Genomic DNA, 27,582 nt, shown 5'->3' on the forward strand with positions numbered 1-27,582 from the left:
GTAGTAACAAACAGCTGTTTGCTTTTGCGAAAAGAAATCACAATTTTGAGACACCAAACGCATGCGCACCGAGAGCGCTGAATATGGAGAACTGCTAGAAAAACTAAACTCATGCCATTGGCGCTGTTATGTACATAATTTAGACGAGTTTCATATGTGTAACAGGACATTGTTATGCTGCGTTGGCAATGATTACTTTGTTGGCTTGCATAAGGACGCGGCCAAGTGCTACACTGTGTCTAAGAGTACTTGATAACGCGCGCTTTCTACACAATTTTAATCAGTTGTGGAAGTGAATTCGTAATGAAAAGTTGTGGTTTGCGGCAAAAACGAGTTTTCGGGTACAAAGTGTGCGAAAAACAATAACAAACTAAATGAACTTGAGCCTTAAGTATGAAAATAGCAATAACAAGGATTCGCGCATATGGTGAGATGTAAGTGGAGTGAGACGTGAAAATTTATGAGAAATTAGTGGCATAGTAAATAAATTACTAGAAATTAACAAAAAATTAATTTAACAAAATAAAAAAAAAATATTAAAATAATTCAGATTTAAAAAATTTAATTTACAAAATACTTCAAAATTAAAAAATTAATTTTAATTTAAAAAAATTAAAAATTATTAAAATACATCAAAATGAAAATAAATGTATTTAATTAAAAATATTAAAGAAATTTTTAAAATACCTCAAAATTAAAAAAATTTAATTTAATTAAAAAAATAAAATAACATGCTTAAAATTTAAGAAATTAATTTTAATTAATATTAATAAAATATTTCAAGACTAAATAATTTAAATTAATTTAAAAAAATACTGCAAAATTAAACAATTTATTTAATAAAAACAAATTTTTTTAAATAAATAAAATATTTCAAATTAATTTTAACTAAAAAAAAATATTCAAAAAATAAAATACTTCAAATTTAAAGCAGTAAAAATTTTAGAAAAACATAAAAAAAACTAAATAAAAAAATAGCTTTGACAAGAAGTAATTAAAAAAAAACAATATACCAATAATAATTACAAAAAATATTTTAATTCGTACAAAATAAATTAAGTCAAAGCCAGCAATAAAAAATAATTAAATGCTTTCATAAAAAATTGCATACAAATATTATATGATAAAATATTAAAAATAAAATTTAAAAATAATTTTTACTTATTTATTTATTGAAATTACAAAAAATATATAAAGATTTTTCAAATTTACTTGCAAATCGGGAAAATTAATTAATAAATATATATATTTAAATTTATGTCATTACATAATATACCTTTATATAATATTTTTTTTTTTAAATATATAAATATATCAAAGGCTATTTATTAAAAAATGACTTAAAAAGTAAAATTTTAAATTAATAAAATTAATGGAAAATAAAATAAAAAATACGTTAAAATAATATTTAGTAAAATTGCAATGGTTTAAGGCTATTTATTAAAAAAAATTCTTTAGGAGGTGATAATTTAAACTAATAAAATGGGAAAAATTAATTTGAAAATATTCCTGTACCGCTTAATAAAATAAAATTCCTAGAATTTCATTTACTTAAAAATAATTAAAAATTTAAATATAAATTATATGAAAATAAATGTCCAAATAATATATTTTTCAAAAAAGAAATTGTGAAAAAAAATGTTTCTTCAAAAAAAATATTTTTCCTTCAAAAACTTATATTAATAAGCATAATCTACGTGAATATTATTATAAGTCATAAAAATTATATTATGAATTAACTTGCAATATTTCGCTTTAGGAATGTCAAAAGAGGTGAAAACTAATTATCAAATTTAACTATAAATTAAATTTTGTCATATATATAAATATGTCAGTTCAAAAATCATGTCAAAAATCTTAAAGGCAAAAAAAATGTTGTTACCAAAGAATATAAATCAAAGTACAACTTAATTACAAAGTGTTTCTAAGCACCAACACCGAAGGCGAACCGAAGCAGCAACGACAACTTGCACAACATGCCTTGGCAACAGGCGCGCTTCAAAGCGCCCATCAAAATCAATCAAATATATGGCAGCTGCAAGTGTAGTTATTGACGGCTCCAGCTGCTACCAAAGCAGCGACTGCCAACAGTTCATTAAGAAATTCATGAAATTTGAGTGCCAAAAATGTACCGAAAAGGCTAGCATTTCAAGTTAACTTCACGACAGTGAAATTTGTATAAATGCTAAGTGAAGCAAGAGTATTTCAAAGAAAATTTCAAATCACCAGTGGTAATCAAAGTGAAAGGGTGCACTTACTTGAGTGAAGCAGAAAATTAAGTGTATAAGTGTGCAAAATAAGGAATTATATTATATACATATACCTTATCTCCTTGGACACTTACCTTTCATCACCGAAATGAGTGATTTTTCTGCTTAAACACAGTTACATAATACACATCATTCAAATGTGAGTGTATGCGCTGAGATTCATCAAATGCCGGAAGTCCTATTTAGTGGGTGAGTATTTTCTAATTAGACTATATGCTATACCCCATCAATTTCAGAATAATTCATTACTATTCCGACTTAAGTATGTAGGTATTCTAGTTTAGAGAACCGAAATTCGTGCGGTTTTGGCAATTGATTAAAAATTTTGTCGACCCATTTTTATCATTTGTTTATTCATATTTCAAGAATATACGAAACACTTTTCAAAAGCGGGGTCTCGAAATCTACATTTGTGGTCTATTCAAGAATGAAGCACCAATAAATTCATCGTCATAGACAGTGCTAAATTCGAATTATACATTTTTATAACATATGTAACGGGTGATCCAAGCAGAAATACGATTTTCAATAGCCTTTTCTGGACAGATCACGCGTCAGTCGTGTAAAGCTGTCATGTTATTTTTGTTCAGTATTGTTTGACATTTTATCGTAGAAATCGTTCAACTTTATTACGGAAATTCACGTTCTGTAAAGAACGTGTAATCGGCCTACTGAGCGTACTATTCGCAACACCATCACCCACCTTGAGATAATATTCAACCAAATAGACCAACATGCAGCCGTAGCTGAGAGTGTAGACGAAGATCGTGGAGTTTTCGAGCTAAATTTTTTTCAGCGATGAATCCCATTTCTGGCTCAATGGGTATGTAAATAAAAATTGCTGATACAGCTGGCTCACATTACCTAATAATAGAAGTTTCATCAGCCGTATTCCAGATATTCAGTCTAGAGTACATTTACATTGAAGCACATTAATCAGACCTAAAATATTGCTTTTTCATATTTTGTCGACGAGCTCTGATATTCATTCCATATATTGTACTCTTTGCTAGAATCATTTTTTAAAGGCATTATTCTTCAAAAATATACCAAATGCTCAAACCAAACAACAAAATATTTGCCCTTGGATCTCTTAAACATATATGTGGATCTCATACATTTCAACTGATTGAATTTGACCCCATTTAAACAGAGCCATACATCAATTAGTGGCAATTTTTATCATAGAAAACAAATTACCAACGAGTTTCCTTAAGATGTTCTGTTTTTAATGGAAGCACAGCTACGAAATCATTGAGAATGTTCCCGAGCGGGGTGTCCACTTTGTAAGTATTTGAGAGTGGCACAAAGCGTGCAGTAGGAAAGTCATCGAAAACCAAAATAATGCTATACCTCCGTTAATATCGAATAAATAAATAAATAAACCGTGCATAAAAATAATTTTGTTATCATAAGAGAGTTTTAAAAACGACGTCGAGTTGAGGTCGCAAAAGGGATGCTCCAAAAATGAGCCGAAATTGAAAAATCCAAATTTCGTTGAAGGCACTGAGACCATCCCAGCCGAGGCTTATTGTATGTTATTTAGATTGGATTAATCGTTGGCACGCTTGTATTATATGGTGCAGAGGCATGGACGATGACAAGAGCTGAAGAGGCGTTGTTGCGAGTTTTCGAGAGAAAGGTTGTGCGGAAGATTTATGATCTTTTGTGCATTGGCAGCGGCGAATACCGCAGTCGATGGAACGATAAGCGAATTAAGAGACAGCGGCTACGCTAGGACATGTCGCCCGAATGGATGAAAACACTCCAGCGGTGAAGTATTCGACGTAGTACCCGCCGGGAGAAGTAAAAGAATAAGAAGACCTCCACTCCGTTGAGAAGATCAGGTGAAGAAGGACCTGGCTTCGCTTGGAATCTCCAATTGGCGCCACATTGCGAATAAAAGAAACGACTGGAGCGCTCTTGTGAACTCGGCTATAACCGCGTAAGCGGTGTCTACGCCAGTGCAAAAGAAGAAGATGCTTGTGTTGACTCAAAAGGAGCCTATTTTTAAGCCAAAGGCGTTAATAAAGATATGTGAAATATTTTTTATTTTGGTCAGTCCAGCTCAAATAATACGGTAGGGTCTCAGCTTTGCTTTTCGTCATATATAAATACAGAATTTTCATAAATATGGAATATAAAAGTAACACTCAGCCGAGTTAGCAACACTTTGTCGACTAAAACTTCGAGCCCGGGCGCGGTAACAGTATTCGAATTTTTATTTTCGCTTTGCAAGGAGAAGTCATAGTGTTCCGTTACTTAGAATCTGGGGTGTAGTCTATAATGCTCTGTGACATATTTGAAAAAGAAAGTAATAATAATAAACCAAAAGCTTTTGGTCGAAATCAAGCATTGAACTCTTTTTGAATACAAAATATTTCTGCTACATTTTAAGGATTGTAGGCTAAACTATTCACTACAGTGTGTTTAGAACATTTTAAGGGAAAGCAGCGTTCTGATTCAGTCTAGAATTCGCTTTTACTTGAGCTTATATGTAAAAAGGACATCTAAATAATAATCATTATGATATATTAGCATATATCATCACAGACATAATCTAATATTTTCTTTAAAGTCGTACTACCCATAAACTTCCGGTAATTTAATATTTAAATTTTTACACGGATGTGTCTGAAATATGAATATAAATATGGCAACAAAGTAGGAAGTAAAATACAAAAATATTAAATATTCATTTGTTGCATATATTCAGGCGTTTAAGGCAAGCACCGAGAGACACATTAAATGCCACAAGCAACCGCTAGAAGTACAGCTCAGCTGTCAGTTCTTTTCCGTTTTCGTCTTATTTCGTATATGGTGAATCGTGTTGGGTGTCATGTATAGTCGTCAAGCAGCTGTAGCCCGCCAGCAGCGCAAGTGATTGCCGCGAATTTGATATACACGCATACACACACAGAATTCTGCACGCATAAAAGTTGCTCACTTGTCACGTGTAACTCATGCTTTAAGCCGTTGCATTCTAAATAATTTTTCCTTCTCAGATTTCTTTTTCACATTCTTTCGTTTATGTCTTTACGCATTTACTTTTTACCACCATTTTCTTTATTTCCAAACTTCTTCCATCATCCATTCTTTGCTTGGGTTGTTGCTCTTTACGTGCCGCGAATATTTTAAGTGCTTTTAAAGTCTAGTTGCCCGCAGCAAATGGCTAAAGCTGCTCATGAGAAGAGTGGAGAATTGCTTGGACTAACTGTTATATATATGTACATACATATGGGTGTGTAAAAATGTGTGCCGCAATTACTTAAACATATGCACATAAAAATTTATACAGGCTGCTGTGCTGGCCTGCTGTCTCCCGCTACATCCATCGTCCGCTGTCTGACTGACACAAAAGGCCTTTTCTCTTCACGCAGTTAGGCGTTACTGTTTTGTTGCCTTATGGCATATTCTACTGATTTTCTTTTTTTCTTTGAAAAAGGTATGAATTTAATTTGGCTGCTGCCATTTTTGCCTTTCTTAACTTCCATGCTAAATTGCTCTCACTTTCTCTTTTAACCAAGAAAAACGTATTACTTCGGTCAATTATCTTTAATCCCGTCATGTAGTTGCTACAAAGTTATTCGGCGCCTTATTTATTTTTCAGTTTGTAAGTTGTTATAATGCCCTAGGATTAAACTACTTAGTGGACGAGGGAAACTATTTCCGCATCTCAGTTTCGCTTGGAGGGAAATGAAATTAAATACGGAAAATAAGGAAGTTGAAATATTTTTTTCACTGCGGTATTAGTATTCTAACTGACATGTTGAATCAAGGCTAAATAACTAGAACCTTAACAGTTTCATGCCAGTTGTTGACATGTCGACACAAAACGCCAAAAACGCTCTCTACATTTAGGATTTATTTGGGCCCGTTTTATTAAAAGTCTTCCCTAGTGTTATATCTATTTAAGTACAAAGTACTTTACGTTTTCATTGACACTATAATAACTTTTGATTGACACTTTAAAATTTTTTTTTGGCTTTTTCGATAGTTCGTAGGTCGTATCTTAAATAGTTTTTAAATGGCAGCGTTCTAAACAGCGACCGCTCAGAGGTGCAAACAAATGTATATATACATAAGTGAAACTGCTGTCATTGTATAGAAAATATCTTTAAGTTTAATAAACTTTTAAAATTTTTTTGTTTCAGCTACTCGTTCGTCCGGATTCATGTCAGCTGTTGGAGTGATTTTTTTTTTTTGGCACCTTTGAAGACAGCACATAACTCCGTTAGTTTTCAATATTTTTGTAAAAAAAAGCTCTTAAGTATAGCTGAAAATATTCCTTATTACGTTCAAAGATGCTTGAAACATTCAATTGAGTACTTTCTTTTAAAAAAATTCACGAAAATCGCTTAATTTTTTATGCGTCACACTGGTATAGCCCCTTAAGCAAAACCCTTCCTTGTCACTGACGGTAGTGTGAAATTCGATACGATTAAATATAATGAAAAACGTGACCTAAGAAGTGAATCCACTCACTGTTCATATAAACACTGAAGATAATGGGTATAGAGAGCGAAAATAAACAATTTTTATATCTAACACTTGGTAAATCCGTATTGAAGGAAGTAAGCCTGAGAGCTTCTTCTCAATTCTATATTTACCGGGGTTTTCAATAGCTAACAATGCCATATATTTTAACGATCTTTCAACATTTTTTTTCAGTAAGGTTTACCATTTCATAGCAGAAGATATACGATCCAACAATGAGTCGAACGTATTAAAATTTACTACCGAAATTCGAAGTTAGTGGCCTCAATTTTAAGAGCGCCATAAATTGGACGGTCGTCATAATCATACTGTCAGATCAACAATTAGTGTCTAGTGGAAAAATTTGAATCCACAAACACAGGACAAAATGTTATCGTGCCTGTAAGACAAAGAAGTGTCCGTAGTGCCAATTCAGGCTCTCACACGTGGTTCTCAAACGTTGGCCATTTCCGTGACGTCGTTGTGGCGAATTTTGCAAAAAGATCTTGGCCTACATCCTTACAAGATCAAATTGACGCAAGAACTGAAGGCGCTCGGTCACCAGAATCGTCGTATGTTCGTAAATTGGGCTAAGCAACAACTTGAAAATGATACACATTTTCATCGCAAAATCATCTTCAGCGATGAGGCTTATTTCTGGCTGAATGGCTTCGTCAATAAGCAAAATATGCGTTATTGGTCAGACAGCAATCCACACGTACTCCACAAGTCGGCATAGCATCCTGAAAAAATTACGGTTCGTGCGGTTTATGGACCGGCGGCGTCATTGGACTTCTTCGGCGATTATCAATACTGTCACGTTACTGTGAATGGGAATCGCTACCGCTCAATGATAACCGACTATTTTTGACCCGGATTGGATGACATGGACTTGGAAAATATGTGGTTCCAACAGGACGGCGCCACAAGTCACACAGCAAATGTCACTATCAATTTATTGAAAACCAAGTTTATGGAACGTGTTATCTCATGAAATGGCCCAGTCGTTGGCCGCCTCGGGCTTAGGATTTAACGCCATTAGTTCATTTCTTGTGGGGCTCCGTCAAGTCTATGGTCTATGCAACAAGGCAGCTGCTGAACTTCGTACGAATATCGAACGTGAAATTGCAGCAATATCGGCCAATTTCACAGGAATAAAGAATTTCATTGATATCCCAAACCGTTGTAGAGCTCTTATTGAAAACCCCGTTGTATTGCTACTGCTGGAATATCTCCACACATTCCGTTTGTTCAATATGTTCCTTGAAATGAATAACCAATTTTGAATAAACAAATGGATAGGTTGACGCGAGTCGCTGATAACTAGTGGGCAGCTATATGCAATATTGATCTGATATGGGCGGTTCCGACAAATAAGCGGTTCTGGTGAAAATAGAACAAGCACAAAATCAGATCGGGAACTATGCTAGGATATATTGAATGAATCCCGCACTACAATTGTCAAAACAAGAAACAAATTTCTTCAGGCACTTCCAGAAAAGAATCTCTTTAACAACGATGGAATACGATCGTATAGTAATAAAACTTTATAGGTATTTTTTTTAACAAAAGTCTAAATGTCTTAAAAATAATGATAAAAGAAACTATGTATATAATAAAAAAAGCAGTTTAGAAAGAAGTATATTTACTTACAACACAAAATTTACCTGAAAATAGAAAACGAAAAACAAATAATTAATATAACGAAATGTACTGTAATAAAATTGCTACTTTAAACAACAAAGTAATAATTTTATATTAGCGTTTCTAAAAAAAATATATGAATATACAACATAATTTATATCATAATATGACATCCAGCTGAGTAAAGACAACGAACACGTTTCTTTGTTCTTTCTAGTGATGTCGGAAATGGAATAAAGTATCGATATACATATATTGTATCGGTAATTTTTGAATATATCAATATCGATATTAATATTTTTATTTAAAAATATCGATATATCGAAACAATAGATATCGCTCAAAAATATTGATAGATTGAAAAAATTATATCGATATATCGATGTATCGATATTTTTTCGACAAGCCTACTTCTTTCTACGGATACTCATGATATCAAATGGAATTAAGATTAATTAATACAGCAAAATATTTTATGTTGGTCAGCTCATGTAGAAGACATAACAGGTCAATTGAATTTTTTATGCAAAACTTTTTTTTTGTTTTTATTCAACATAATTTCTTCATGGTTGATACACTAATTATGGCGACCCTCCGACTTTTCGATAACAGTTTTGTAGTATGGTTTGTCCTTTGCTTCAAAATAGGCCTCAGTTTCGGCGTTCACTTCTTCAATCGACGAAGATTTCTTCCCGGCGAGCATTATTTTAACATCTGAGTGCAGGGAATAGTCGGTGTTGGCCAGATCTGAAGAATACGGTGGGTGCGGAAGCTATTCGAAGTCCAATTCATGCCATCGTTTTCAATGACTTGTGAAACAGCACTTTCTTTTTCTTAAAATGCGGCCGTTTTTCGGCAAGTTTGACATTCAAATGTTCCAATAACGCTATGCAATAGTCGCTTTTGATGGTCCTTTTTTTCCTTCAAGGGTAGTCAATAAAAATTATTCCATCCACATCTCAAAATACAAAAGCCATAAACTTGGTAGACGACTGTCGTGTTTTTCCACGGTTTGGAGTGAGCTTATCGTATGCAGTCCACTTGGATGTCTGACGATTAGACTTCGGAGAGAATTGATGAAATCATATGGGGTTATTACGCTTGAACTTCTCCATACACTGCTCCGAAGCATCAACTCCTCGCTGTTTTTGGTTAAAAGTGAGCTCGACTCTCGTCACGCTGATCATTTACATATACACATTATAGGGTCTCCAAATATAATTTATTCGGGAAAAATGTATTTAAAAAGAAATTAATAAATCAACAGTCCTCTGCAAACAAACAAAATAGGCATTTATACAACTTAATTATAGCGACAGTTTATTCCGGGTATTTTGCATATATCAAAAGATTTGTTTGCTTATTTGAATGCAAGAAAACGCAATCGCTTACAAAAATGTGAGACGCCCGGTTTTCCGTACTTTTTTGTCTTACGGAAGAAGTATAATATGACATTTTAATAAAGTTGACGTTAATCTGATACAGTTGCCAACTCAAATGAGGCCCAAAATACGAGTAGCCACACATAATACTATTCTATGTGTGAACAATGTGTGACAAGAAGAAGCAACAGCTAAGTGGGGCCCCATTGCCTTAAATCATGCTGACTGACCACTGAAGCGGAGGAGCATTTCCGCTTTTGTTTGCCAACTGGGAAATTAAGTGCGTGTCAACGTACTTCGGATTACCGCAGACACACTCCATTACATATGATTGCATGAATGCCTTGCCCAGCTTATTTTTGTACTATGCACCAAGGCTTACTTGTGTGTCTGAAAATGTGTGTATTTCACTTATATATGCGCAAGAGAGGAAATTGAAGTTTACACACGAAAAGCGGCAGATAAGCACAGTTATGAGCGAAATTGCAATTCATAAAAAATAAAAAATGATATGTGGGATACTTTACTGAAAGTATGCCGCCATACAAACCGGCCGGTATCTCAGAAGCTGGAAACCAGCAAGTTATCCATAAGACGGCCTTTTAATATAAGAGAGTGAGAATTTGAGTAAAATTGTTGAGTAAATTTTGCAACGATCACATACATATGTAATTGACATTCCTATATTTATAGACTTTGTCACAACTCAAAGGCATTACATAGACTCTATTTTCACTAAATGAACAAGTCATAAGAGACAACGCAGAGGTCTAGAACTAGCCCCCAAATTCCCGAAGCTCTTGGCATACGAGTATTTCAGTGAGCGTGAGAGAGATAAGAACTTTGGTTTTGAAGTGAATTTTAAACTTGTTGTGAATTTGTAAACCTTGGAAAACACCTTTCCAAACTTTAAAAAATATTATATTAGTTGAGAAGAACATCCATAAACATCATTATCAAATTAAGGCTTATCTAACTACTCAGTGAATTTGGTGAAAATCCAAATTTTTTCCACCCCAACTACTCAATGTCTTTTAAGCTGGGCGTTGGGGGGAATATGTCTCGTTTCATCCGGCTGAAGGCTGGACATTTCCATAAATAAGGTTCCATCATTTTCTGAAGGTGGGATCTTAAGGGTTGGTGCCCTGTGACGCCCCCTAAATTGTACTAAGTTCTTTTTTGCTTAGAAGTAGGAGCTTTTGGGTCTGTCCACTATCAACAATATCTCGAGGTAGTGTGTGTGTGTGTAGTTTTCTCTTAGAAATTCTTCTAGAGTCCTTGCTTCAAAAAACACTGAAGGGAGCTGAATGGTCTGGGAAATTAAGTCTCCAGCTGGCCCCGGGCGGATTAGCTCGTCTGCCTTTTCATTTCCTTCTATTACTATATGACTGGGTACTCAGTTGCACCTACTAAAATTCTAGTTATTGCCTGCTTACATAACCTAAAACCATGAGACTTAGTGTTGGTGCTACGGTTAGTTGTTGGTGTTGTTCTAACGGATATCTAATCATCTTTAGGATGGTAAGGATTAGCTGAGTTGTCATCGACGTCATCAAACGGAAGACCCAAGAAACGTACTGCCTCGACGGGGTCGGACCAAAGGGGGAGGGGTGTCAGATAAGTGGGATTGGTGGGGCATTCAAAGAGGTGACCAGTGTCCTGCGGAAACTCATTGCACGCAGGACATATATTGGATATGTCGGAGTTTAAGGTGCTAAAGTATCCAGAACGAAGCTGCGCACACTATCGTTTCTCGCGGCAACTCGGCAGTCGGTGAAGGTGTAGATGGCTCCACTGCTAATGGCGGTCAGTGTTTGTCGGAAGTTAGTTGCGTTCGAAGTCTGGTCGGCATATTGTGAGATGCCGTCGACATAGTTGAGGAGTGACCTAGGTGACGGTTCCGATCCAAGCGGGTGACTGCAAGGATGATTTCTGTGAAAGCACCCCAGCAGGAGCTGCTTGGAGAGGAGTTCATAATGCTCCTTAACTGGGATTAAGAATAGTCTTATTGGTCGCTTGGTTGTTCACTAGAATGTTTACGGACTAGCTGATCAGAGCAAAAGCCCAATAAGCACCTTCTGTTATGAGAATAATTTCGATCTGAAAGACTGAAATGTAATCATTTAGTTCTAAGCTACCTTCCGTGTATGAAGTACTACAGAAGAAGGCCGCCTCGATTCCTATTTGACACTTTGATCCATCGATGAATATGTCGATTTCGCTGAATCACAAAATCATTGGTCCAAGTTTTTCACCCGGCGAATGAAAACGATTTATTTAATACCTAGTTGGTCTCCTTTTCTCGGTTGCGCTGTTTACTTAGCCCCAAAAAGAACGATCGAGTATGATACCGTGCCCCTAGTGACGCCGAGTCTGACTCTAGAGGCATAAAATCATGAGCCCGCTGGCCGTATACATTCCCTCATATTTCCTTTGTATATATAGTATACAGACAGGAAGTTCCTGATCCCTAGCAAGCAGGCTCGCTGCACCTGGTGTTGTGACGTGACCCGGTGCCAGAGGTGACCAATTCAAAATTGACGTCTGGAAGGTTTTGCTGTATGTATGCTAAGATTGTCTCTGGCGAATGATTTTGCTGGCTAAAATTCACTTCGAGGAGCTTGTGAAAAGCGACTATTACAGTTATTTTCCAATAGATAAAGGTCTTTATGTAAAAGTGGCATTATGAAATTATCGTCAAAATGGCAAAAAGGCAAAAAGCTATCGAAGATCGAATCGGATCACTCTATATCTACTATATAACTATAAACAAAACATTAAATTTAGTGCAAAAATTATGGATCTTATACCTTTAAAGGCTTATTTCTTAAAATATATGCATTTGTAGTACAGAAAATATATAAGATTGTTTTCAGTATTTGTATTTCATACATTGGAAATCTTAGATTTTCACTAACAAGTAGAAAATTCATATACCTAATTTTTTTATCTAATAAAACATCAACTCCTCAATTCTTCAGTATATTAAATAACAAAAATTAATTTCAGTGCTCCTAACTAAATTTGCATCTACCCATCAGGTTTAAAATTTTGATTTCCAAAATGTATAAAATGTGGCTATTCTGACCTAAGTATCCATTATACACATACACCTTAGTATATAGGTATAATAAACCATAGTCTCTGTTCACAGATACGCTTTTAACTGCAGCAAATTTACCATGAAATTATGTACATTTTCTATGGAACTGCAATGAACCCAACAGCATCCATTTCCAAATATTTATTTATGCATGAGTGTACTCTCACATACGTACATACTTGCACATATACACATATACATATACAATTAGATGACATTGAAATTTGTTATATTCAGCATGCCGATTCCGACAAACACACACCTTAGTATATAATATTAATGCTACTGTAATATTTTTGGAACCGCATACGTCTCTGTATGTATACATGTGTGCCATATACTCACACCAGAGTGTCTATGTGACAGTGAGAGTCTAATTGTTTTAGCGCCGCTTAGCCACAAAACCCCAAAACCGCAATGGTAATGTAGCATAGTGACCTAATAATCCATGATAATTTTGTAAATACTATCTAAAGTTTACAACTATATAGTATAAAGTTTTGGGTATATACATAAAGTTTGGAACAATAGGAAATGCCATATTTCTTAAGCAACTAGATATTAACCAGTTATAATCTTCTATTTTATTGGCGTAGACACCGCTTACCCGGTTATAGCCGAGTTTACCACACGCGCCAATCGTTGTTTCTTTTCGCTGTTTGGCGTTATTTGGAGATTCCAAAAGTTGCCAGGTCCTTCTCCACCTAGTCCTTCCAACGGAGTGGCGGTCTTCTTCCTCCTCTGCTTTCTTCGGCGGGTACTGCGTCGAATATTCTCAGAACTGGAGTGATATATCCATTATGGAATACGCCAACGCCATTACTTATCCAGCGAATCCGCTGTCTCTTAATTCGCTGAAACATGTCACTGTCGTCGTATATCTCCTACAGCTTATCGTATTCGCCGTTGCCAATGCGCAAAGGACTATAAATTTCCCGCAGAACCTTTTTCTCGAAAACTCCTAACGTCGACTCAACAGATTTTATCATCGTACCTGCCTCTGCAGCATAAAGCAGGACTAGATGATGAGTGACTTATAGAAATTGGTATTTGTTAATCGAGAGAGGACTTTACTTCTCAATTACCTACTCAGTCCGAAGTAACATCTATTGGCAAGAGTTATTCTGCGTTGGACTTCGAGGCTGGCATTGTTGTTGGTGTTAATACTGGTTCCAAGATAGACGATGTCATCGGCGTACGCCAGCTGCCCTACCTTCTTATGAAAGATTGTGCCTTCTCGATTCAGCTCTGCAGCGGAAATTCTGGCGAGTAACTATCGATGTGTGTGGCCTGTCGATTGGACATTTCGGACGGTCCAATTGTTGACAGTAGTAGTCCAAATTAAAAGTTCGGTCTTAGAACAACTCATAGATTCCTTGTCTATCATTCCAACCACAGAGCAAAACTTTTCTGATCGGCAATTGACATCCAGAACGTGGAATTTCGACATCAAAACTGCCGAAATGCAGTCGACGAAAGCAAAATTGTACGTGATATGCCGTTACAATATGGGCACCATGAACGCTATTTTCATTTTGAGCAGATTGGCTCTCGTTTGCTCTTTCATCAAAGAAAAAATTTAAAATAGGGTACAGTTTTTCTTAGTTGGTGTACATCTTTGACGCAAGCTCAAACAATACTGAGCCAAGCAATCACATAACCGATTGAGAAGTTATTATAACATGAAATATTATCTTACTAACGCTCATCATATAGAACTTATACAACGTGAGATTTCTACTAAAGTTATCCATTTGAAAAATTATGGTTTTATTATTGGTAGAATTTATATTTCAACGAGAATGAAAAGGGGTCTATATTAATTCATATTGTATGTTAACAGAACTTAATCTCAAAATTTACTCATATCATCACATAAACCAGAAATTTTTTACAAAATCGCTCAATAGATTGTTCTTATAGCCTGAAGAGTGTATATTAAGTTTGCCACGAAGTTCGTAACACTCGTCCACCTATAAAATATATATATATAAATGATCACCGTGATGAGCTGAGTCCGTTTAGCTGTGTATGTCTGTCTGTATATATACAACCTATTCCCTATTTTTGAGATACTGGTCTGAAATTTTCCACAGCTGAGCTGAGTCCGTTTAGCTGTGTATGTCTGTCTGTATATATACAACCAATTCCCTATTTTTGAGATACTGCTCTGAAATTTTCCACATCACCTTTTCTCCCCAAGAAGGTGCTAATTTGTAGGAAGCACTGATATTGGAGTAAAGCATAAAGCTGTCATACGATACAAACTGAATGACCGGAATCAAATTATTCTTAATTTTTTTTGTTAACATGTTAATTGAAAAGTACCCGGAAAACATACAGTTGAAACAAAACTTTGGCTTGATGATGTTTCCAGACACCGCTAGTGGCAAATCCCCTATCAAGGATTGGTAAGTTAAGTTTACGTTATGAAATGAACACTGAAAATACCGGAAGGTTGTTACCGACGAAAACATCAAAGAAGTCCACAAAATGGTTTTGGATGACCGTAAAATGAAGTTTTTCGAGGCAGCAGGATCTCTAAAGATATCAACTGAATGTGTATATCACATCATTCACGAATATTTGGGTATTAGAAAGGTCGGTGCCACGTTTTAGACCAAAAACAACGACGAGTTAGTGATTCGTGAGCAGTGTTTGGAGATATTCAAGCGTAATAAACCCGAGTTTTTGCATCGGCATGTGACAATGAATGAAACATGGTTCCATAATCCGAAGTCATTTGAGTGGACTGCACACTATGAACCGGCTCCAAAGCGTGGAAAAACGCAACAGCCGGCTGGGAAGTTTATAGCGTTTTTACAAGTATTTTGAAATGCGCATAGAATAAGTTTGGTTACTACCTTGGGAAAGGAAGGTTTATCAGGAACGACTATTACATAGCGATACCGAACCGTTTGAAAGACCAATTCGCCGAAAAACGGCCATATTTGAAGAAAGAGAAAGCGTTGTTTCACCATCACAATACACCGTGTCAGTGAAAACGATGCCAAAAATTCATGAATTGTATTCATCGTTTTCTCCAGATCTGGTCTCCAAGAAAATATTTTAAATATTCCAGGAATATAAAGAGAGTAGTCAAACTCTCACCCAAAAAGAAATTTTTTTCCGCCGAATAGACCATCTTCATATATTTCCACAGCGATTCTCATTCAATCTACAAGCGCAATACTCACAAAAAGTCTAAACATTTTTTAGGCATTTTTCTGACATTTTGATTGATTTCTTAATTATATGATAAAGCACTTCATTTTGATGAAATATAATTCTTAGCACTTATTCGAGCAGTTAAGCCATTGCGTATTTGTGTACGTACTTGTACTGCGTGCCATGCTGCCATCGTACACAAATTCACGAACATACATACATGTGTTCCTCTAGAAACTTTGTGTAATTCCCTCTACGGTGACTAATCAAAATAATTTTCAACAATTAAGTGCAGAGAGGCGACTTTGGTAGGGTTTGGGAGGCATGGTTGAAAGTTGGACGGCAAAGCAAAGCAAGTCAACCACCTGAGCCAACTCCATCAAAGCATTTATGTTTACTGAAAGTCGACTTCCGTTTTGTCTTTCTCTCTCGCTGTTTGTTTTTTTTTTTTGCAGTTTCCCAAAACTTCCGTTTGTTGTCGGTAATTATCAGTATTTTATTTTCAATTTCATTCCAATACTTATCAAGCTTACACCACCATAAGTAAATACTCCGAAAACAATTAAAACTTCCTGGTTTGCAGCAATCAAACAAAAACGTCATTTAAGACATGAAATTACTATACAATACCTACATATAATGCCCAAAGCTGCTTTATTGTCAAGCTTAATTGAGCTTATTATTATTGCTTTGTGACTAGTTGCCGAACCGAACACTACAAATTTATTTATTTACTCGGCCCACACCCCAAAAAACACCGTTCTTTGTTTACAAATAGTTCGCCTTGGAATTCAACACCTTCGCTCTGTCAGCAATGGAGCGTTGACAACGACAGTAGGCGGAGAGGTAAGCTTACATATATATACATAACGAGGATATATAAACAAAAGCATGGACATATAAAAACAAAAGAAACACGAAACCTCCCACCAAACAAGGAACTCCATTTCTCCTCATAAAAGGAAATTTTGGAGTTGTGGCATTATGTCAAGTTGCACGTACACCAGGGCGTGGTTGTAATCGTTATTACATGCATACATACCCCACATTATACACATACCGTAGAAGTGTACATAAGTAATATTAATCAAAAAGTTTTTATTTTGTCTGGGAGAAAATTTGAATGCTTTCGAAGCGTGTCGGAAAATCTCAGCAAATTTATCAGTCTAGACGGTAGATTGGTATATGTACATAGTATGGGTGACTAGATGTAATTTGATAAAAGCATATGATTAAAGGTTTCAATATGCTGGTATCTAAACAAGTAGTTACATACGATATACAAGGGCGAACACTGAAGATGACTTTAGAATAAAACACGATTTGTTTTGAATAAGTACAAAGAAATCCTTGACGTCAGAAAAGAATAAGAAATTCATTTTTGTAGATATCTGAAAAATATATGATTTTAACAGCTAACTAATAGATAAATTGAAAAGTCCCCTCCATACCATAGTAAAACATTTTTTTGACAAAAAAAACTGTAGATTGGACTTCGAAGTGAAATGATGGATCCATGTTTCATTCATTGTCACATACCGACGGAAAAACTCAAGTCAATCATCTATTCGTCGTTGTTTTTGGTCAAAGTGAGCTTGCGCGGAACCCACTGTGCAATGAGCTATCTCATACCCAAATAATCGTAAATTATATACTCGGATCAACTTGAAAATTTAGAACAATATTCTAGAAGGTGTTGGAGAATTTAATAAGACATTTAAGACAAAATATATTTCCTGAAACCCGTAAGCTCATGTAAACTTTTAACAAGGAACGATGCTCACAACAACTCATAAAAATATCCGAAATTCACGACTGGACGCGGGTCAATAATTCTCCATCAATACAGCGCCTCACCTGCCTTATAGCCCGGACCTGGCGCCTTGAGACAATAATTTTTTCAAGTCGATGCGGAAGCCCTCACTGCAGTGCTGTTCACATCAGAAGAGAGTATCAAAAATTAGTTTGATTCAATCCTGACCTCCACGCTAGCCCAGTTATTTTGGTATGAAGTCTCCAAATCTCCAGAAAGATATGAAAGCATTGTAGCTTCGGATGGCCACTACTTTAAACAATACTATTGAAACTTTGAAGAAAAACGCAGGAATATAGTTATATACCCATATACACAAAATATCATTTAAATAAGGCTGGATATGATAACGGGCTTATTGGGTGCTACACAAGTTAATGCAAAGATCTCATGGATGTATTTTCAGCTGCAAACCGATGCTGAATAGCAATAATATTTATGTATTCCTTAAATGGATAGTTATTTGATTAGAAGTGTACGACAATGTCAAGCTCAAACGGTCGTGGTCGTGAAGCATTTCGGCCACTCTGCCGCCTTATTAGTCGAAAAATGTTGACCTTTTAGTTTATTTTTTACGTACGGAATAAGAAGCAGTCATTCGGTGCCAAGTCAGTACTAAATCGTGGACGACTCATCAAATCAACGTTTTGAGTGCTCAAAAATCCAGTTGTTTCAGTCGATGTGTGAGAGCTCGCATTTTCGTGGTGAAGATTTGTCCGCACTCGGCGATTGGTTTTCCTAATTTCTTGAAAGACAACTGGCAAACAAATGGTTGTGCATCACTTGGAATTTACTGTTCTGCTAAGTATGTGAAAGTTGTGTGGAATCCAACGTAAATAATTTTCAAATCAAAAGTCATGAAATGTTGATGCAATATTGAATGTATGCTTGTCTCAATCTCATGATAGGTCACATGACGATATTGAAATATCAGCATGCGTACTGCATCAATAGTTTTCAGAACAACCAATGATTTTGTACGACCTTCACGAAATACGGCTTGGCGTGATCTACGACCTCGATAAAATTCACCATTCCACGATATACCCTGGTTCTGGAAATTGAATAAAGTTCATGATGCCCTGTGGCGGACTTAATTCCCACCGAAAGTTGATCATCGATTTAATTCCATTTTTTGGCCGAGCTGAACATTATAAGTTACTGTAAGCAACGCAAATAGTGCTCATATGTCAAAGTATTCTGAGTATTTATGCCATAAAAAATGTTAAACTTGACGATAAAGTTGTAAAATTTAACTTTGCAACACTATGGTTGTCAAATTGTGAACCTGGAGTAGGACTGCAGTGAGTTTTTGAAGGTAAAATGTTTTCGAACTACGTTTATTGAAATTTTTTGTTTTGCTATTTTGAACGTGAATTATTTTTCTTGATATTAAGATCATTAAAATCTGAAATGTTTTTCCACCATCCGATTCATTTTGTTAGTAGCATTGGAGAACAAACCCGAGCTAAATACATAAGCGATACTTATATGTGTTTGTGTTAAAAGCTACAACTTTCCACTCCACTGAATTGAGTATTTACAATAATTTTTCGCAACAAAAGAAAGATAAACTCACTTTAAAGGTCTTATCATATTTAGCAGCTTTTTACCATAGTAGAACCTTCACTGAAATATTTAGACGTTTGTACAAAAAGTCCCCTGTCTCCTGAATAATAGATAAATGTGAAAGGAAAACATTTACTTCTGAAAAATGATTAATGTATTTGTTTACAAAGTGTTTCTGGCATGCAGATTTGTCCGCACAAATTAACCGAGACCTAAGGGAGTACGTCAGCTTTACAGTTATAAAGATTTGTGTGTATCTGCAGGAATTTGCGCGTTGGTAAAGCGTCACTTCCGTTACAAATCCACTTTTTTGCTGACTTTTGCTGCCACCCGTGGCAACGCTTTTGGAGTGGTTGACTACCCGTCACACCTAAATTTGTTTGTATTCATTGTGTTGTTGGGGAGTTGGGCAGGCATTAAACATTTTCGATGTATACTCAAGATATTGTCTATTTGCGTTTATATGTAGGGGTGTGTTTTGTGTGTTTGAGAAAAATTTTATGATTTTTTAAATTTTTTCAAAAAACAAAGAGTACTATATATACATACATATAGTACATATAGTATGCATCAATACGATGGATCTTAGACAATCGAAACAGTGTTTGCCTGACCGTCGGGCTCGACTATTTCCATTATTTTGTCGATATTTTCGACAGTTGGTCTTCCAGGGCGTGGTGCCCATATTATTAAATTTGTTTTCACTAGTCCTTATTTTCTTAAAATTTGCATTGACGTCAATTTCATTCTTACATAAAGAATATTTAGTTTTTAACTATATCCTAAATAAACATACGAACAAATGTTCGGCTCCAAGTACTTTACAGCAACTAACAGCTTGTAATGATCGAATTTCACTACCAGCTTTGTAGAGGCTGCCGTATATTCTGTATATTTAGAAGTGTGTACTAGATACATTTATTTAATTATTTGCGTAACTATATGAAATATTATGTATTCGTACACACCTTGATACTCACGCGTGTAGGTATGTAGGTGTACTTGCACATTTGTGTGTGTTTGCACAGTCGTTGAGGTCACACATGTCCCGTTATTCGCCAAAATCTACAACGAAATTTAATTTTCGCTGACACATGTTTGTTAAATGTCAAGTTAAATGTGATTTGTGGGCAGAAATCCAAAGTCGGAAAATGAAAATTGTTAATATGCAGCGAAAACAGATAAACTATGTATGTATGTACATGGAAAATTTTGCTTCCAATTTATTATAAAATTATATTAATACGGAATTCAAATGGACTTTAAAATTGTGTTATATGAGAAGTAGGTATGGTTGTAGTGAGATTTCATCCCTCTGTCATGAAAATATTCTTATGAGACCAGCAGGTCCCAATATATGTGATTTCACCTAAAAAGCGGCGGTGCCACGCTCATCGTAAAGCTTTGACAGCGCCATTTCCTACAATCACGGATGGTAAATTTTATGGCGAATAAAACTATTATACTCTGTAGTAAGATGTTACAAGAGTGTAAAAATTCAAATGTTGAAAGTTGTTGACTGCTTTCGATTCATTGTATTAATGGATCATACTTTCAAGTCAGACAAATAGGCTTTTTTTTAAATTATTTTTGAAGAGACGTTTTATTTAATAAGTGTGCTTTTAATTTTTGCTTCCCGTAGCCTTACAAATGGAGGACTTCTGAAACTTTGTTTCGGTTATTAATTTTCTCAAATCCGAAAACCAAACACATGCATACAAGGTCTGTCGCAAAAGAAACAGAACTGGTAAAAAAAACAACAAAAATTAATATTTTTGAAAAGTTATATTTTTTTATTTAAAGTAGTTTTTTGCTTCGATAGCCGTAGCCCGGTCAATTAGCATTTCAAATGAGTGTTTAATGGAGGAATGCTCTTGAGAATATCGGTCGTCGCCTTTTGGATAGCTGAAATGTCCTGAAGCCAGTGTCCTTTCATGGGCAAATGAAGTTTTCTAAATAGTTTTTTGTCAAATAATCAGTGACAAGCGTCGACCGATGACACGGCGCATTATCGTGCAACAGGCGCCAGGACCCTGCCTCACGGTATTGTGGTCGAGCACGACGAATGCGTGGCAAAAGACGCTTCATAACACCATCCGTAAAACCAATTACACATAGGTGGGACGAATATCGGAATTAAAAACAAATCAGCATTGTCTTTATTTTTGATGGACACTGATCGTCACAGAGGTGCTCACGACCTTCTTGGAATCACTTAAACCACTCACACATTACTAAGGGGTAGGCACTGATCAACATAAACTTTTTTTCATCATTTGAAATGTTTGTAAACGTTTTCCCAAGTTTAAAACTAAATTTAATATTTGCTCTTTGCCGATGAAATGATCGATAACATCGATTGTAGTTATCTAATTGTCTTAAAATTTTTCGAAATATCAACAAACAAACAAAAACAGTTATATTTAAAAACGACACATATATCATTACAATAGATGGACACAGATAATAAATGAAAAACTACTCAAAATTCTGATTTTGGACCAAATGGCTGATTCCCAACAAAAAGCAACAAAAAATGTACACTCTTGAACGCTTCGGCTTTGAAATCGATTTTGTTATCCAAATCTTATTTTTTCGATCATTACCTGGCAGATATAATATATGTATGTATATAAGAAGATGGTGTGAAAATTTCAGGCCCAAATGAGGAGAAATTCTAATCACTGACTTAAAAAAAACGGGTTTTTAGTTTAGGTACCGCGAACGCTCGGAAAAATCCTTATAAATATGCTATAATTCGAAATCTTTTTGCTGGATCAACTCCAATTTTTCAGCTACAAAGCCGTCAAATATGGTCGAATTGCAGAAGACATGCTTCGTTATGGCCGACCTTCGACCTCTTCAAAATCGTCAAGCAGGTGTTAAAAAGATGGAAAGAGAACTCGACATCTCTCACGAGTCCGTTCGAATGATTTTGGAGGATATTTTGGTTATGAAACCCGTTCTTGCTCGAGTCGTCTGATAAAGCTGAATTTTTTTTCAAAAAGAGTATCGAAAATAGGTCTCTTTGGACATGTTTGATAGTGCGAATTTCGATCCCATATTCATGTAGAGTATTATAACTGCCGATGAGGCATGGATCTATGAAACTAACATGCAAACAAGTCAACAATTATCGGAATGGTGGGAAAAAACCGAAACCAAAAAACCGCGCCAAACATCAAAAATCAAAGTGATGCTCAGTTTTCCGTCGAAAACGACCGGAATTGTAAAGGAACAATTCATGGATTTTACTCGATGATAATGCACCATCGCATCGAGCCGCGATTGTAATCGAATTTAAAGCCAAAAACGCAATGAATACCATCGATCAACCACCATATTCACCAGATTTGGTTTCGTCTGATTTTTTCTTGATCCCCAAACTGAAATTGCCGCTCCGTCGAAACCCGTTTTCAGTTGATCGAAGAGATAAAAAAAATATTTGCTGAAGGAGCTGAAGGCCATCCCAAAAAGTGCTTATGAAAAGTGTTTCGAGGACAGTAAAAATTGGTGGCATAAATGTTTCACATCTGGTGGGGCTTACTTTGAAGGCTATAAAATAAATATTGATGAATAATTAAATAGTTTGCGTTTTATTTACAATTTTCGAGTAGAATTTATAACCCTTTAAAGCTTGGTAACCTATATTTTGGCTGTTTTGAGTTTTAAGGGGAATCTTTTTCTAAACTAAATAATAGATCTACCTTATTAAATTCAGCATGATACATTCGACCTACTTACTCTCAAATCTCTCATTTACCTAAGTTAGTATAAGGTTGAATATAACCAAATAAAATGACTTAAATTCTAACCCACTGAATTCAGCGGCTTCCACTTTCCCAAACCATGATTTTAAAAAGATAAACATTAATAAATTTAGAAAACCGAAATCTTAGTCCTTGCCACCTCAAGAAAAAGTAGAAAGGGAAAATACTAAAGATTCATTTATAACAAAGTGTTTAACCAAAGTTGTAAATTGTGAACATTTAAAGTACCTGTATATTTAAATAATGTGTATTTCTAAGCATACTCAAGTACATGAGTAAGCATTTCCGTGCGCTGAATTAACAATTACAATGTAAATAAACATTATTAATAATTAAGAGAGCCAGGGCAAAACACGAACAAACAATCAACAAACACAATAGTAAACAAGGGGAAATTAAAGGACACACGAACAGCAAGCCTGAATCTAAGAAGTACATATGTAAGAATGTTGATTAGTAATTGTACACACAGCTTTAAGCCATACAATTACGTGTCCATAAAAATGTTGCTTTAGTCAAGATATCCACCACTTTGCTGTCGAACACGAAGGTCTAATCGAAATGTCTGTCATGCACGTGCTAGCCAACGACAGTGTGTTGAGGGAGAGCAGTTCTGTTAAACAAAGTTAATTTTTTAAATAAGGTGGGTTGTTTATTTTGTATAAGATAAATATTTTATAAGTTGTTTATATATCCAAAATGTTTAACTAACTTCATTGTAGAAATTAGAGGGTCAAAAGTAAATTATTGGCACAAGAATTTTAAGAAAAGTTATTTGAAATAATTTTATTTAGATTCTGATATATATGGTATAAAATGAATCAGAAAAGTGAAGGTCTTCATATTCGGAGTTAAGAGGTTGATTCTAAAAAGGGTCTCATTTGTACAGTTTAAGGGGCTATACCAGTGTGACGCATGAAAAATTTGGCGATTTTCGTGAATTTTTTTAAAAGAAAGTACTAGATTGAATGTTTCAACGTTCTATGGACGTAATAAAGTATATTTTTAGCTATATTAAAATTATTGTTTTTTACAAAAATATTGAAAAATAATGAAGCTGCAGAAGTGCCGAAAAAAAAGTGCCTCAACAGAGGTGTTTGCACCTCTGAGCGGTCGCTGTTTAGAACGCTGCCATTCAAAAACTATTCAAGATACGACCTTATCGATTTCAAAGGATATTTTTGAATATATATAAACTATCGAAAAAGAAAAAAAAAATTTTTTGAAAGTGTCACACTGGTATAGCCCCTGAAAACGTCCATCCGCTGTGTTACCTAAAAGTTCTATGTATTAGATCATAAGACCCTTACAAATCCGCAAAGCGCTTTGAGCCTATCACAAAATCGTAGCAAATGTCAGTTTCGGCTAGTTCGCAGAAGGTACGATTGCCGAGATGTTTTGTCCTCCCTCTGGCAAAGGCTAGACAATGGAGGAGGAGAAAGTGCCTGGTTGTGTGCACTACATCTTCCATACAAGATTCTTAGCCTTACCGCATGAATGTATATTAGACAATGTCGAGTAAGAAGCCATATTATTGCGGTAATTAGTGCAGAAGGTCTCCCTCGATCTACCCTAGGTCAAAAGGATCTTGCAGTCGCACATGAGTCAGAGATCGATCAGCGAATGCTAAGCGCACGTGAGGTCCATTAGTCTGGTGCTAGAACGCAAAACGCCATTGCAGATCGAACTCAGTCTTACTCAGGTGTAGCTCAAAGGCAGTGATTCCGTTATGACCAGACACTTAATCGATTCTGTTGACAAAGTAAGTGACTGAAAGCTCCACATTCTTCTTTGATATGTGTGCCGAGAAAAAACCGCCAAGAGTAGCCTCTGTGACGTAGTGATCGATGTTTTCATGTATGCAGTTGAAGGATGTGAGAATTTCGGCGTGTCCTTTCTCTTTCACTCTTTCATATCCCTTAGAGCTTTCACTGAGACTTAGAACGCACTTTGAAGCAATGTATTAACCGCGAATAGTGACGGGTGCTACATACATATGTGTACTAAAATAATATTAAGTGCTTTTGTTGGTGTAGTAGTCCGCAGTTCACCAGAGATGCACATGGGAGCCACCCTTTGGATACGATCAAGGTTCTTATCAGGCGTAGCTTTTCGAGCGCTCTCCATCAAACAAATGCGCCAAAGAACATTATTGGCTTAGTTGTGGTTTCCAACCCGAGGATGGTGACAAGTTTGGCCGGTTTCACATCGTTTTTGGTTCAAAATTGACACTTGTTATTAAAGCTATTTGCGCTGTGTTTTACTTCAGTTTAATTGCTGTTGCTGAACCCGAATGAAATAAAATATTTTAAAGTAAACTACCGTTCCCACAAAAGTCGGGTATAAGTAACCAGAACGGATGCGGATTTTTTATCCGGCCAAGGACTGTCAATTCGGCATAATTCTGCCGCCACAACAACATGTCTTTTAAAGTAGCTTTCTATAGAAAATCGACGCATTTGTGACCGATTTCATCAATTTTCAAATTTCAAAATGCGGGATGATTATATAATGATTATATTATCATTTAATGCTATTAGAAGTCAAATTTAGTTTATATCGAACGATAATTTTGTCAAATGTTAAATTATATTTATAAAACCGATTATGTTAAGTTTGTCATTATCAGAAATTTCTCTTTGGGGGTTTCCGTACACCAATCCCACAAACAATTCCCCTTCTCTATCTTCGTAATCAAAAACAAGTCACCACAAAAGTATCCGTGTGTGAACTCCGTCTAAATAACCGGTCTCACGCCCATTTTCAAATTTATTAATTGACTCACATTCCAGTCTATACCGTCATTCCTGCAATCGAATTCAATGTTTCTTATCTTATTCAACAAAAAACTATATTCCATTAGACTAAGTGCAGACACTTGAATGAACAAAGAAATTCCCAAACTTAGTTGTTTTGCACACTGTACTACATACATCTTACCTAGGCGTTTAATTGGTGTGAGTCCTAATGTTTTCCTCCTGTAAATGATGAGTCGGACAACAATATTGATTTTTATGAAACATAGCAATAAATTCAGTGCTTTGGGTTACCTGCGCGAAGTTAAACGCTCATTAGAAACCCTGCTTTCTAGGCACACACTGAGCAATTGTCTTCAGTGTGACTAAAATTGGTATACAATCGTTGTATTATAATGGAAATATGACAGCAATTTATGTATGTATCGTCTACTGACCGCTATACTCTTGCTGATGTAATCTTTGCTTCACATTCACGTGCGTTTGCTTTTCGGCGGCAACTTGACGGACAGAAAATACGTCTAGGAATGTAATACTCATTTCTCCACCTCTTCATTTGTTGCTCTACTCATATTGGCGTTCATATTTGTTCTGTATTGAAAATGTAAGCTGCTTTTATTGAGAAATTGTGATAAGGTCAATATCACACTTACATATTTCTTCTTACTATTTTTCTCACACAAATTTGACTCTGCTTTGCTCAAGGTTTGGTAAACTTTTATATTGAAACTTTGAGGAAATCTTCCCATAAGAACGCTTAATATAAAATTACTACAAAGAAGAAGTGCAACAAAAAATATCAAACGAAAGAAAACTTTTGCTCTATACCCTACTTACACTTTAATGACGTGAAAGTCAAAAGAAATCCAATAAAAAGTAACACAATTTAGACGCAGAACACTGAAGGACAATTTTCGCTGGTATTTTTTTCTTTCCAGCAGCAACTGGAATTCAACCGAAATAAAAATAATAAGAAATAAGAAAACGAAATTCAAAATCAAGCGCCTCAAATAGCATAAAATTATTATTCCACTGGACTCTGCAATGTGTAGAATGTAATGCCATGCAATTATATTACTTATTGACTTTGGGAAACAAAACGAGAAGGGAAATAAAAGAAATACTTGCGTATTTTGTTCTGGTGTTGAAATGCGGCGTTGAAATTTGCGACTCTACGGCAAGACTAATTAATGAGCATGATAAATTTTATTATGCTGCTCATTCATCATGCAAGCGTTTCCCCTTCGTTGTCCACAGGCACTGTTCCTAGTTAGGAATTACGAAACCTTGTTATATTTTGAGGTATCAACAGTTGATATATACATGTAAAAGAAGATGTGAAGGAAGTGCTTAACATATTATACCTAACTATATATGTAAGAGAATGAGTCCATCAATTTATCGAAAAGAGAATGCCTTTTTAAGAGATATTGAGTTTCCTAGTTTTCAGCATTAACGCCAACAATAACGTCAGCCTACAAATCCAACAAGGAATAACTCTTGGCCACAGGTGCTACTTCAAACTGAGTAGACAATTGAGAAATAAAGTTTTTTCTCGACGAATAAAGACTAAACTCTATAAGTCACTCATCATCGCTGTCTTGCTGTATAGTGCAGAGGTATGGATGATG

The 27,582-nt window shown here is 35.4% G+C and overlaps 1 protein-coding gene across 4 annotated transcripts in view; it reads left to right on the forward strand.

Moving 5' to 3' along the window:
- Positions 1-274: 274 nt before the first annotated feature.
- Positions 275-27,582, forward strand: part of LOC126759843 (probable G-protein coupled receptor B0563.6) — a 93,851-nt gene continuing 66,543 nt past the window's right edge. Inside the window, exons 1-2 of one of the 4 annotated variants that reach the window (XM_050475001.1) lie at positions 275-479; positions 1,760-2,459. The gene's annotated coding sequence lies outside the window, so the exon portion shown is untranslated. The remainder of the gene's footprint in view (positions 480-1,759; positions 2,460-27,582) is intronic. The other 3 variants (XM_050475003.1, XM_050475004.1, XM_050475005.1) reach the window with 3 other exon arrangements.

Source organism: Bactrocera neohumeralis, chromosome 5 (genome assembly GCF_024586455.1).
Source record: "Bactrocera neohumeralis isolate Rockhampton chromosome 5, APGP_CSIRO_Bneo_wtdbg2-racon-allhic-juicebox.fasta_v2, whole genome shotgun sequence".
NCBI lineage: Eukaryota > Metazoa > Arthropoda > Insecta > Diptera > Tephritidae > Bactrocera > Bactrocera neohumeralis.